Source organism: Tamandua tetradactyla, chromosome 4, assembly GCF_023851605.1.
Source record: "Tamandua tetradactyla isolate mTamTet1 chromosome 4, mTamTet1.pri, whole genome shotgun sequence".
Classification (NCBI taxonomy): Eukaryota; Metazoa; Chordata; class Mammalia; order Pilosa; family Myrmecophagidae; genus Tamandua; species Tamandua tetradactyla.
Genome location: NC_135330.1, coordinates 195,485,229 through 195,499,602, shown reverse-complemented (window position 1 = coordinate 195,499,602; position 14,374 = coordinate 195,485,229). Strand labels below are relative to the sequence as shown.

At 50.1% G+C, this 14,374-nt stretch overlaps 1 long non-coding RNA gene across 3 annotated transcripts; it reads right to left on the bottom strand.

Moving 5' to 3' along the window:
- Positions 1 to 2,712: 2,712 nt before the first annotated feature.
- Positions 2,713 to 14,086, bottom strand: LOC143681707 (uncharacterized). Of its 3 annotated transcripts, none has more exons than XR_013174796.1 (3): positions 13,110 to 14,086; positions 6,767 to 6,834; positions 2,713 to 2,788 (listed from the first exon to the last, which is right to left on the bottom strand). It is a non-coding gene; the product is annotated as an uncharacterized LOC143681707 (long non-coding RNA). The 3 variants fall into 3 exon arrangements; XR_013174794.1 differs by lacking the exon at positions 2,713 to 2,788 and adding an exon at positions 6,228 to 6,639 and having other exon boundaries at positions 12,811 to 14,086; XR_013174795.1 differs by lacking the exon at positions 2,713 to 2,788 and adding an exon at positions 6,228 to 6,639.
- Positions 14,087 to 14,374: the final 288 nt, after the last annotated feature.

Here is a 14,374-nt window from a genome sequence, read left to right as displayed (position 1 = left end):
AAGACGCGGGGTGCGCGCGGGGTGCGGACGGTCTCACGGGGCTGCTCGCGGTCAGCGCCCCCCGCCCCGCCGTCAGCCCCCCATGCCCCGCCCCGCGGACAGACCCCCATGCCCCGCAGGGCAGAGCGAGCCCCACACGCCGCACCAAGAAGGGAGCCGCGCTTTAAGGCCGGACGCGGTGGGCCGGGAGGGGCTGGACCCCGCGCTGGCCCCACGTTGCGGGATGCGTGTGGAATCCGCGCGCGGGGCGCCGGGGGCAGTGGCGCTGGGCAGAAAGGCAAGTCCCTCCTCCCCGCCCAGGCCTGCGGAGTGACAGGCTCCCCCCAAACCCCCAGGTGCGGTGACAGGGGCAGGGACGGGGGAGTAGAGGGCCCGGTATAGCTTTCCGGGAAAGCTGGGGTCCGTGCAGGGGACTGAAGGACCGACATGGGGCTTGGGGAGGGGGCAGGGCGCCCACAGAGAAATTCCTTGAGGCAGCTGGGAGGAAAAACCCCCTCACTCTCCTGGAGGGGCAAGTTGAAACTAACAGAGTGAGGGGTTCCCTGAGGAAAGAAGTATAGTGCGAGAAGACAGAGGGACATGGAGAGAGGACAAAAAACCAAAACATACAAGGAGGGCTGGAAGAAAGAAAACCCAGACAACTGGTGGTGTCACTGAGGCAGAGAGAGGAAAGGGAGTCAAAACGGAGCCAGTTGTGGGGGAGGCAAGAAGCCAGTATGTTTGTGAAACTAGCATTTAAAATAAGAACATAAAAGGGCAGAGTCTATTTCACATGGTAAAAATATGGTTTCATGAAACTTCTGTTTAAGATTTATATTTTGAGGGGACACAGCCTCATTTCTGTGACATTCTTGCCAAAATGCACAACCTCAGTGCTGACATACACAAAAAACATCGGACCTACTGATGGGGGCACATCTGACAAAAGAGCTGATCGGTACTCTTTAAAAGTGTCCTGGCCGTGGTGTGTAACAGTGAGCCCTGTGGTGGGCGTGCTTATGGTTAACGCTGCAAATGTGAATAAGTTCTTCCATGAGCAAGTGCAAATGGACCGCGATTGTGCAAAGAGTTAATAATAGGGTAGAATCTGGGGTGAAAGTCCCCATTGCAAAGTATGGACTATAGTTAACAGTGATATCTTAATCCTCTTTCATCAGCAGTCACGATGTACCACATCAATACTAGGAATCAATAATCGGGGGACGGATGGGGTGTGGGGTATTTTGGGTTTTCTTTTTTTTATGTCTATTTGTTATTTTTCTTTCTGGAGCAGTGAAAATGTTGTAAATTTCATTGTGATGATTGCACAATTAGGTGATGTTACTGTGAGACACTGATTGTATACATTGGATGGATTATATGGTGTGAATATATCTCAATAAAATTTGTAGTTTAAAATAAAAGTGACCAGGTTTTAGAAGTCAAGGGAAGAATGAAGAACTTACTGTTATAGACTGCAGGAGACGAAAGATAAACAATGAAATAGAAAGAGGCTCCTGTAGGATCCTGGGTCAGAAAAGGAACATTAGTGGAAAACTGGCATTTTTAGTTTGGTTAATAGTCTTGTGCCAATGCTAATTTCCCAGCCATGACAACTGTAGCATGTTAGATGAGATTTAACATGGAGTATAAGGAAATTCTCGGCAGTGTTTTTGCAGTTTTTCTCCAAGTCTAAAGGTAGTTCAAAACAAAAAGTTAAAAAAATACATGTATTAGTATGTGTGAACTGGCAGTTCATGAAGTAAACCACATTCCTTACATTGGGTCGGGATGAAGAAGACCCTTGAAAGCCACCAGGCGCGCGGTGTGGAGCTTGGAGTAACCAGCCTGGACCGGGCAGTGAGGGGGAAGCTGGGGACCTGAAGTCCAGGAAGTCTTGGGGGTGGGTGGGGGAGGGGAGGCTGCCGCAGCGGGGTGCTGCCCCAGGGTCTACAGTTTGCCAGTGGCGGGGGATTCCAGAAGGGAGAGGAACTGTGCTTCCAGAAATGGGGACATGCTCTCAGCCTTTTCCTGTACATCAGCCACTTTGGGGGAGGTCGTATGCCAGGGAGAGATCCTTTAGGGGAGGGGTGACGTTTGAAAGGCGAGGCTTATATCATTTATTTGATTTTGCTTCGGGTGGGGGCAATGCTCATTTCCAGCTCTGAACTCTGTTAGAAGTTTCTCTGCATCCTGACAGCTCCAGGCAGGTAAGTGCCCCTCTTTCATGAGGTGTCCTTCAAGACAACCTGTAGGAAAGAGACGTCCTGGCGACTCTGTAGCTTCTAACACTCATAACCCCGCCATGCAAAGGGGTGACTTAGAGCAGTTCTCATCCGGGGGCGATTTCGCCCCACCCCCACTCCCGAAGACATTCGGCCAAGTCTGGAGACATTCTCCCTTGTACAGCATCAGGAGTGAGAGGGGGTAGGGCCAAGGCTGCTGCACTTCCCATGATGTGCAGGACAGCTGTCCCCGGGATGGAGCCTGTGAACCCCAAATGTCAGCAGTGCAGAGGCGGAGCCACCCCGAGTTCCAGGAGAGGAAAACCTGAGGTTTCTCCAGGTCAGGGAGGCGGCCTGGGGCTTTTCACCAAAGAACTGGTATTAGCCATCATTTCTTGGCTTGATTTCAAGTGGATAATTATAACCTGCCTACCTAGAACTTATACTTTACTTTTCAGTGGGAATCTTTCTTCAGTGCATGCTTAACCAGGCTGAGGGTGTGACGACTGGGCAACATTCTCTGCTGGTGGCGGTTACAGGTCAACAGGGGCCAGAGAATGGGTCTGCGAAGTGATGTGAAACCTCTACGGGATAAAAAAAAAGCACAGAAACCCAGGGCATCATCATCATTATTAATTATTCGTAATATTCAAGCACTTATTCAGCTGCTGTTGGGATGCCCACAGGGTTTCCATTAGCACAAAGGTCAAAATCAGATTGCTGACCGTCCATCTTTCCAGACACTGCCTGGAATGACTATGTCAGGGTTAAAAGCAGGGCGTTTTCCCTCTGCCCATCTCGACTGCCCTCCGACTGTTTGGGAGAGGCTCTGCATTGGCAGCGCTGAGCTTCAAAGCCAATCTTCAATCTTCTATTTGTACTCGCTGTTCCCATATTTAGCACAGGGCAGCACATGCTTGTCTGTTGCTTCCAGGCAAGAGCAAGTTCTGAAGGTAATCAGAATTTCAGCAGCAAAGAAGAGAGCCCAGAGAAAGTTAAGGCAAGGCTCTGTCTCTCCTTTTCCTTAATGCTGTAAAGATTATAAATATTTCGAGCGGCACGTGTTAAAATTGGAAGCCAGGTTGCGCACTCTTTGACAAACTGCATTGTTTCTTTTTTTTTTAAAGCTTCTCACATGAGTTTGTGAAACCTGATTTGGCTTAACCACTATTTAAAAACTCAACAAGCCTGAACAGCTACAGACAGGCATAAAAGGAGCAGGGCGGTGCTTTGTTTTGTTTAGAGTTCATTTTTCCTGAGGATTTCGGTCTTTAGAGAGATAATATCCATTACATCTTCAGTAACCTGGAGTTTTAGCAGCATGTGTCTTTTGGAAGTTTGAGTGGTGATACCTGCTGCTTCTCTGCTTGGCTGGTCTTTATTTAAAGAGGTTTGGGAGGGAGGCTCCTGGCACAGGCCTCCCTCAAAACTCCACATTACTTCATAGTTCAAGCGCTGCCCTTCCTATGCGGACTCGGTGCCTTTGACTTCACTCTGACTTTTTACTAGCTGACTCATCTACACTCGCTCACCAAGGCCTTTCAAAACAGGCGTTTTGAAGGTGCAAGCTGAGGTGAGAAGGAGAATTTTTAGCCGAGGGCAAGAGCCTGCCTTTGCAAAGCCAACTGGTGTGTCCTGGGCAGAGCTCACGACCCTGCTCCCCTCGGAAATAATCACAGTAATAAGAGTTAGTATTTATTGGCTCTTTGGTATGTGCCAACCCGACTTCCAAGTTTTTATGGGGAATAACTCATTTAAGTCTTGCCACAACTTCTTGAGTTGCTAGTTATCGCCTCTCTTCTACAGGGGAGGAGACTGAGGCTCAGCGAGGCTAGAGGCTCTGCCCCAGTTCAGTCCAGCCAACCCTGCTGGAATTTGAAACAAGGGTGTCTAGAACACCTAGCCTTATCCTAAGGAATAGGAACAAAACAAAACACCCCCTTCAATAACCACATGTGATAATTATGTAGTTTGTTTTTTAAACGCTTCAAAGTATTTTCACTTCTATTGCCTCATTTGTTCAGGAGACCTGATGGTACCTGGAGTTGTGGAGTGCAAATTCTTGTAAAGACTAGATTTGGAAGCTGCCGGGCTCAAGCACACACACTCCTTTTTCCTAAGAACTGCTCACAGAAGCCTGCTGGAACAAACCTGGTGCCCCGGAGATTCTCCTTCTCTCCAGGACGAGTTTAGGTGGTGGGTGTTTTAGTGATGCTTTCTTTTTTGGACCTTTTTCTCCAACAATGATGCAGTTGGTACCCTCTGGAAGTCTGATTACACCTCCAGCATCGCACTGCATGAAGGATTTTACTTGTGGTTATGTTTTTGAAGCCAAGTGCATGCCAGGTATTGTCATGTTTATCTTGGAGTTGAGACTTGAGAGGCAAGTTCCTTCCCGTGAACATGCCCTGAGATAAATTACCTGCCCGCCTGCTATCCCAATCTAAGCACATAAGGGAGCCAAGGGTGAATTTTATGAGTAAAGGAGAGCAAGAGCCCCCTTTCCACCACCTTAGCTGAAGGCGAGGAGGTGAAGTGCAGCGCTGTCATTCCTGGGGGGTTTAGTCCCAGATGTCCCCACTGTTGCCTCCCTGCCCACTGACCTGCAGCGGGCAAGACAGGACAGTCGGCACAACCCCACTTTCACCAGTGTCTCTTCGGTTTCAAGCGTGGCCCTTCGTTAAGCATCGAGTTGAAATAGGAACGAGTTGCTAACGTAGGGGACAGTTCTGAGACTTGTGGCAGCTTGTTGGGGTGGCCTAGGAAACTGGTCCCCAAGTTGCCTTCCTGGTCCAGGCATCTCCCACCCAGCAGCCAGGCCACATGGCCTGCACCCAACGACTCACCTGGGGAAGGCTCCCTCCTCGAGGCCACCTCCGCGCTTCAGCACAGCCAGAACTTCCAGGGCTTCTCCTCCTCCCCTCTCCACCCCCCTGCCCCCTAGAGGCCCCCTTCGCAAATTCCGGTCCTTTCCTTCAGCACTGCCCATGTTAATGTACAGTTCCATGCCCCGTCCTCCCAGATGTCTATATTCCTGCAGAACAGTGGTGGTATTTTATTATTTTCCACCTCCCGACATCTAACGGGAAGCTTGGAACAGCCTTGGTGGGGGTGGGGCGGGGAAGGCATCGTAATCAATGAACGAAAATGTCTGGATGAGTTCATAAAACAGCTTTGAGTCGGGTGACCACCACTCCGATTTGCCCAGGACAGTGCTGTCTGGCCTGTTGTCCCAGCGTAATTATTAACAGTCCCCACGCCCCCAAGAGTGTCCAGTGGACAATAAGTTATAGGCCCACCGTCGCTGTCAAAACTGCTGGCCCTAACTCGGTTATTCAAGGAAGATTTGTTGAGACCTGCTGTGGCCCTAGCAGTGTGACGGCATCTGGTTGGAAGGAAGGAGACCCCCCCGCTCCAAAAGATAAATTGTACGCATAGGTGCACTAGTGCATTTGGACAGGCAGTAGGGGCGGGTGGGGAATGGGGAGCTACCCGTTCCCAGATGGAAAATTCTGGTAAGGGATGGTAGTGATGGTGGCACATTGTTCATATGATTAATGCCACCGAATCATATACTTGAAAGTGGTTAAAATGAGAGGCCTATGTTGTTTATATGTTACCAGTACAAATAATAAAGAAAAGAGTAAATGTGGGGGTGCAAGTGTAGTTCAGTGGTAGAGCTCTCGCCTGCCATGCCGGAGACCCCAAAAACGAGCAAAACAAACAAACAAAAAACCCAAACAACAAACAAAAATTCAACAAATGTTGCTACAATAATGGGATACTCACATGGAAAAATAATGAAATGTGACCTTGCCATACAGTATACAGAAAAAAAAAAGCCAATGTGGAGCGTGCTTCTGTGGTTTATGGTGTATGGGATGTGGGGGTGGGGGGCATGCTTTACTGAACATGACTCTGGAAACCATTCCCCGGCCGACCCCGGCTGCAGCTTCCAGGAGGGGGTGGGGAGGGCTGGGGCTGAGGGTGGTCGCAGCACCCTGGCCTCCATTCATTGTGCGCTTGCTCAGGGCTGGCGGTGTGCTAATGCTTAGCATATACATTTCTACTGTGGAAATTCAAGTCTGGTATACCGACAAGGGCACACGTAGGTTTGAGTTTTGACACACTGAGCACACCCACGTGTCCTTCCGGTCTCTATCCTCCAAGCAGGAGTGACCATTGTCTTGGTTTCTAGGCAACAGACACTCTATAAATTCTGCAGTGGGGATATCACACCCCCCTTTTACGGATAATGAAACTGAGGCTAGGCTGGGTTACGTGATTTGGACAGCTGGGATTTGGAGCCGGTGTCTGTCTGGAATCAGCACAATGTCATTCCTTCCAGAACTCTAGTTGCAGATGCACCCAGGCTTACAGGTAATTGCAGGTGAGCCATCCATCGAGGCCTACGTTTGTGTACAGGGCGGGGAACCTTAAAGAAAGGGCAAAATTAAGGAAATTGCATTCAGTTAACACTTTGGGCTGACATTTTCAGGAAGTATGCAGGGATAAAAGGCAAGTCACTGCCTCTGAACTCTGAGGTTTGGCTTCCTACTTACCCCAGGCTGCAACTTTGAGACTTGGTGGTTCAGACCTGGTGATCGGGGCCCAATTGGGTGACCCAAACCTGCAACGACAGGGAGACAGGTTGTGCCCCCTTACACCTCCACCTGGCACCCAAGTAGACCCTTTGGCCCAGAGGCCTCTCCTCTCCTTTGTCTCCTGGGGTATTCCCTTCCTTCAGCATCCTGGAACCTTCCAGGGAGAAGCTTCCCCTGACTGACCCTCTGATTGAGAGCCCCCCACTGTGCTCCCCAAGCACCGGGGGAGCCTCCCTGCCCCCCGGAGATGCTCTCTCAGGGATGCATTGCCCACTAAACTATGTTCATTCATTCCAGCACATGTAGGAGAGCACATGTTATTGAATAAATGAATGAGTCCTTCTTTCTAGGAGAGAAGCCTCCTAGGAAAACAACTCAAATGCTTGGTGACTAGAGAAGAGCCCCTGGGTAAAATGCCCCACATCCCTGTGTGAAGCCAGCTCCCGGTCCCACGGCCATCACTGCTCTGCCAATTTGTCCCGATTCTCCAAATGCTGCAATTTTCAGTGCTGCCAGCTCTGATACTATCCAAGGGCCCCGAGGGGCTGCCAGACTCCCTGGTTAAACTTGACCACGATTTCAGTGACGAAAGCAACTCAAGGAGGCTCTGATCTCTTAGGGTGACCTCACCCCCGGGATGGAGAGGAGGGACGAGCCAGTCAGGAGGTGCTGGGTCCTCCCGGGGCCTCGGGGCCTCAGGGCCCCCGTGAGCTACCCGCCTGCCTTTTGCAGCATGTAGAGAGACTTTTTTTTTTTGCCAGTGGCCGCATAGGCCAGAGCTGTGGCAGGGAGAGTCTTCCCGTCCATGCCAGCCCAGGAGAGGCTCCAGCACACAGCCAGCGAGGGGAATGGGGAACGGAAATGCTTCTGGGCTCCAGAAGTTTCCCTCACTGCTTCTGCACTGAAATGCCGCCATCGGTGTCATCTGCTTCAAATAGAAATACCTTCCCTGAGGGGTTTATAGACTTACAGATCTATTAGCAGCTCCTAACACGTTGGTGCTAATTAGACTGTTCAAAGATAGTTTCATTCTGATGGTTGAGAGCTCCTGAAAGATATGTGAAGCTCAGGGACCAGTGGAAATGCCTGGGCGGCCTGGGCGGCTCTGAGGACCTGACCTGGGCTGCCACAGGGAAAAGCACAGAGCAAACTGCCTGCTGCCAGCACGGCGGTCCCGGACACATTCCATCCCGGCACCCACCTCCCCGAGAGCAGGGGAGAGCAGGGGAGCCTAGCACGGAGTGGAGAGCGGAGGGCGGGAGGGGCTGAGTGTTTTCAGCAGCATTCTCTCAGGCTGTTAGAGGTCCCTGCCTGGCTCTAGCTGTGCAGCTTTACCCTCCAGTTGCACATGGAGATTACTCATTTCCTTCTGGGCCCTGATTGAGTGTAAATAACCTTAAGCTGTATAAAAAGCTGCAGCGGCATCTTGGGACCCCACAGTCAGGTGCCCTCAGTGACAATGGCCTGGCCTGGCAGGAGACCCTGTGCTCAGCCTGCTGGGAACCCCGCCCAGCCCCTCCACTCCAGGCCTGCCCTGCAGGAAGTGACCTCTCGCCCTCATGCTCACATCCACTTTATTTTTAAAAAGCTCCTCCAGGAACTTATTTTTTTTTAACATAGGCAGGCACTGGGAATCGAACCCAGGTTCTCTGGCATGACAGGCAAGCATTCTTGCCTGCTGAGCCACCGTGGCCCCCACTTTATTTTTATATCTCTATGTGTCACTTGCTGCTGTTGTGCTTTGAATTGGAGTTATTTGTGTACCTGCCTCTCAGCCTCTCCGTACTTGATGACTGGAGCTTCTGGGGGATGGGGCCACCTCTCCCATTCTTTCTGATCGTAAACCTTTTCATTTTAAATAATTCAAATGTACAGGGCAGTTGCAAAACAAAAACAAAACCCGTGCAAGAATGCCAGCATAACCTACCCAGGTACCCAGATCCACTAGTTTTAACATTTTGTCACATTTGCTGTATCATTTTATCCATCCATCCATCCATCCATCCATCCATCCATCCATCCATCCACCCATCCATCCATCCATCCATCTATCTGTTCTACCTACCTACCTATCCATCTATCCATCCATCTAATTCTCTATCCATCTATCTGTATATCTATTTAGTTATCTATTATAACCATATTTAGTTATCTATTATAACTAAATTATAAATAATACCTATTTATTCTAAACATCTGAGAATAGGTTGTATACATCATGCTACTTGAGCACATAAAACTTCCATGAACATTTCCTGACATTGTCCTTTCATTTATGTACCCACCTTAAGTACAGTTCTCAAGTTCAAGAACTTTAACATTGACATAAAAAAATCTTACAATGCTCCATTTTTTTCATTTGTCCCAATAATGTCTTTTTGGGCCTCTCCTCCTCTATTTTGAGATCCAATTCAGGATTACGTAGTACATATAACTGTCATTGTCTCTTTAGTGGTTTTTTTTTTAAATTGTGTGAACATATATGCAACACATTCAACCACTCCGGAGCCCACCATTCAGTGGGATAAATCACGAGTACTGGGGGACCCACTCCACCATCCAAAACCAGGACTTCCCCATGACCCCCCCCACCCCCACCAAAACCAGTTAGCTACCTGTTCCCTGCTGCTGGGCCCTGGGGTGCTGCCTGCAGTCTACTTTCTGTCTCTAGGTGTTTAGGTATTCTAACTATTTCGTATAAGCTGAACCATATAATGGCTGTTCTTTTCTGTCTGATTTTTTTTTTGGGGGGGTGCCTTTTTAAAAAATTAAAAAAAATATATAACAATAAACAAACGCAAACATTCTTAACTTATGATCATTCCGTTCTACATATATAATCAGTACTTCACAGTATCATCACATAGTTGCATATTCGTCATCATGATCATTTCTTAGAACATCTGCATCAATTCAGAAAAAGAAATAAAAGACAACAGAAAAAAATTCATACATACCATACCCCCACCCCTCCCCTCCATTGATCACCAGCATTTCAATCTAAATTTATTTTAAATTTGTTCCCCCTATTATTTATTTTTATTACATATATTTTTCTCATCTGTTGATAAGGTAGATAAAAGGAGCAGCAGACCTTTGTGTCTGATTTGACTCAACATCACGTCCTCAAGTTTCATCCATATAGTGACACGCATCCGAGCTTCACTCCTTTTTAAGGCTAGCCGTCCGCTGTACACATTTTATTTGTCCATTTATCTGCTGATGGACATCTGTGCTGCTTCCACCTTTTGGCTATTGTGAATAAACACAGCAAGGAACACATGTGTGCAAATATCTGTCTGAATTGAGACCGTCTCTTTTTCATTTTTCTATTATTCTTCACAGCACTCAGCCCAATGTTTTACATTTAGGTGCTCAGTATGTGTATGTTGAATTGAGTTCAATGCAACAATTAGAATTTCTATTAGCTGAATGAATCGCTATTCCTGTATATCCCAACAGATGTGGGAACCTGCATAAGTGCGGCTCAGGAGAAGAGCTACACACAGCCCGGAATTTCCCAGACCGTTTTGGATTGACATGGCCTGCCTTGTTCTCTGCCTGAGTCCACCTGTACACATCTCACACCAGACAGAGCAGGGGACATCCAAAAGAACAACGATGACAATCGTTATTTATCACGGCAGCCGATACACTGAACATTTAAGAGCCGAGCGCGAAGCTAAACCAGCATTTGTCTCTGCATCACGGTGACAAAATGAGGCGGATGGGTTAGAGAGGTTAGGTGGAGTCTTGGTCTACAGCCTTGTCCTCCACATGTTTTTCCAAACTACTTTTCAGGCTATTTGAGGCTCTTCAACATGGGTCCAGCAAGGTTCTGACTGGGTGGGGATGGGTGCTGGGCCAGGAGGCTGGAGAGCTGTGGTGGACTCCCACACCTTGCCTGCCTGGGGGCCTGCGGACTCATCAGGGAACTACTTACGCAAACCCTCAGCCATTAATATACACAACAATCTGACGCCATCAAAACTTCATAACGTCAACTTCACTTCTTCCAAGGAGGCCTTTGGCTTTTCCAATGCGGGTTTTCCTTCTTTTCTGGTAACTCAAAGAACCCTGTTTAGAGTTATTAAGTACATGCTGCATGCAAAGTCTCTGCTGCATGCAGAGTCTTGTAGCAGGCACTATTCCATGGCAAGTTAAATCATTAACTCACAGAATGTATGGAACTTGCCACCTAAAAATCTCTCCTCCTGAGGTCTTCTTCCCTCATATCCATCCCTTCAAGACCAGTTCCTCTGCAAGCCCTCCACAAATACTTTTCAGTACCTTCTTCAAAATAAGGCTACCAATAGACACGAGAAAACTCACAAGTGCAGGCAGACATTTTTCTCTCAAGCCAGTCACAAATGTCACATATTTTATGATTCTAACATACCCAGAATAGGTAAATCCATAGAGACAGATGGCAGATTCATTGCCCGGGGGGTGGGGGAAAGGGGAATGTGGGATGAATGCTTTATGCATATGGGGGTTCCCTTTTGGGGTGATGAAAATGTTCTGGAACTAGATAGAGGAGGTGATTGTAGACATCCCAAACCTACGGATTGCCGCTGAATTGTTCACCGTAAGATGCCTAATTTTATGTTATGTCAATTTCACTTTGGTAAAATTTTTTTTTAAAGTTTATCTCAAATCTATAACATTTTCCACGTGAGGCAGTGGAAACTTGTTGGCCAGTTGGAACTTATAATTCTATTTTCCCTCTTATATGCTACCATATCTCTCTTCAGCTCATGACAAATCTAATCAGCGAGTGGAAGAGGCTGGGTGGGGCCGCAGGCATCTCAGGAGCAAGGCTAAAGGGCGGGAGAGAGGGTTCACAGTCCGTGTGGTCACCTCCTCGGACGTCAGAAAGGACATGATTGGTGGGCAATTTCCAGAGACCCTGTAAGGACAGGGCTCAATTTTCACTAACAATTGTTTGAGGGTACCTGAAACTCTAAAAATATCTGCATGGCACTCTGACCCCCAAGGGGAGTCAGGAATAGACATGAAATGTATTCTCTGGTTTTCCATGAACTTGCTGATGCCGAGGTGACAGTGTCTCTGCCACTGGGGCCCCCATCTGCAGGGGGAAGGTGGCAGCGACATTGATCTTAGGAAAGGAAGGGGCTATGGGGGAAGTGCTGTTTAGAAGGGCTGGGAGAAGAAAAAAGGTTCAAATACACCCTTATTCTGAGGTCCTCGGGTCAGCACGTGCAGCCTCCCTCCCTCCCTCAGAAGCTGGCCTGCCCACGCACAGGCCTGGTGAGGCCGGCTTGCTGAGGCTTGGCATCTGCATGGCTTCTTGGACACAGAGATCCCAGGATCTTCTCTGAGGGCTGCTTCTTGAACCAAGTATCACTTAGCTTCGTGCCTGCATTTCTCACTTTTGTTCCAGTTTGCCACCGTCCTTTTCCTTTGGTGCAGCATGCAGTTCTTCAGGGAGCAGTGTCCGGGGAAGGTCCATGAAAATACAATCAAGAGTTCATTCCTAATGCAACAGCTGCCTCCTTTCCCTCCGACTCCCCTCCCTGACTCTTGGCCAGTTCTTGCTCAGGATGTCAGAAGGGTTGCCAATTCTAAAATACAGGGAGCCACTTTCGCTCTCTGATTCACGCAAGATCTACTTCAGCCCTGTCAAAGCAGAGAAGGCTCCACACCCATCCCTCAACCAGAGAGACAAACTGCACTGGCGTGTCCTTTGGAAGTCTGCCTGTGGCCAGACCTTGCAGCCCCGGCACTCTGATTTTTCAGGCAGATCGCTCCAGGGTCCCGAGGGACCTCTGAGGCCGGTGGTGGAGATGCATGGGAGAGGCAGGCCCCCGCACCCCGTTTGGACTGGGGCTCACGGCGATCTGGGCAGCTCTGCCAAGTTCAGCCCTCCGCCAGCAGCACTGAGGCTTCCTGTGCCCGGCTCTGGTCCCAGCAGGATCAGAAACCGGGAGCCAGGATTCCACAGGGCTGACGCACCAAGTCTCTAAGAAACAAGAGCACACCTGTCTCCAGAGGCCAAACTGAACTCTTCTTTCCACAGGTGGCCAATTAATTACCACTTCATGGTCAGGAGGGAAGGGCCCGGGGCTATTCCAGCGGTGTTTCCCACGCTGCACCCACCGACCTGGCCTCCTGGAGTGGGCGCCCTGGAAACGGCTCTCCTTGATGGCGGCCCGGGCTCGAGGGCAGGGACCCCTGTCTTCCACTCACGCGGCGCCCTGGCACCTGGCCCGGGGAAGGGAGGGCTGCAGTCAGGACTGCTGGAAGGAATGAAGCCACAGAAATTCAGGAAAGGGCTCACCTCCTCCTCTAAAGGCCAGCGCTGAGAGCCACAACAGAGAAGCCACTGCTGGGCGACGGCCCTTTGCCTTTCCAGACAGAGAAGGCCCCTCTTCCTTCTCTGGCAACTGAGTCATCACGAGGCCACCCTGGGAGGCAGGAGAAAGAAAATATTCTCCAGCTTACTCAGCAGTACAGGATGGATGGGACAAGGCAGGATTAAAACGCAGGGAAGCTGGCACTGTCTTGTGTGCAGGGTTGCGGGCCCCACCTGGGACGAATTTACATATAGGTGCACATGTATGTCCCTACAAAGGGACAGCATTGCCACCCACCTCTCACTCAAAATTTAGCTATTAATGCTCCAGGAATGGCAGAAACAAACACAAAACGAATATGCACGTGGTCGGTTTTAGTCTGCATTCTTTTATAAGTAGGAAAAAGCATATTTTGGAGAATTTCCGGGGGGGGAGGAGGGTGAGACAGGGAAACAGTCAAAGAGAAAATTAATCCTGACTCTCAAGTGGAAAAGAAGGCTGCATCTACCACTCCCTTATTTACCTTGCGCTGGGCAGAGAGCAGCAGTTCTGCCTTAGCGTAAGGGGACGGCTAAGGAGGTTTGGAGACCCGGAGAAACCCGGCGACTTCCTTTTCCAGGGTCACCGTCATTTTCCACAGGGAAAATGGAGGCTCACTTTTGAAAACATAAAACCATGTTGTTTTCGGCTCCTTAGAAAACAACCGCGGAGCGGCTGCGCCGAGGCTGAGCGCCGAGAGCCGGCCCCGCCAAGGTCGCCGCGTTGTGTAACCCGCCGGGGCATCACGTTGTTCTGACGAGTTCCGCGGGCTCTTTGGTGCGATAATGAGCTTGATCTTTTTATTCCTGGACAAGTAACAGCCGCCGCCGGCTCCGCGTCACATGTCGGGTCACGTGGCGCGCGGCCACAGAGGCGGACCGGGAGCCTCGGCCAGGGCTTCCTCCCGCGGGGAGACCGCGGGCGTGGGGACGGGCTCGCCGACTGCTCCCCCGTCACAGCAACCCCCCAGGACGGCAAGGGAAGGTGTGCAGGGGCGGGTCTTTTACTCTTGCCAAATGCTGCCGAAACCCCCCTGCAGCCCTGCAGCCCCCGCGTCCAGCCCCGTGTAGCTCCAGCGCCCTGCAGCCCCGCGTCCTTTGCTCTACTGCCCCCGCTCTCGGCCCCACTGCAGCCCCCGCGCCCAGTCCCCTGCAGCCCCCGTGCCCTGTCCTCCTGCAGCCCCGGCGCCCGGACCCCGTGCAGCCCCCTG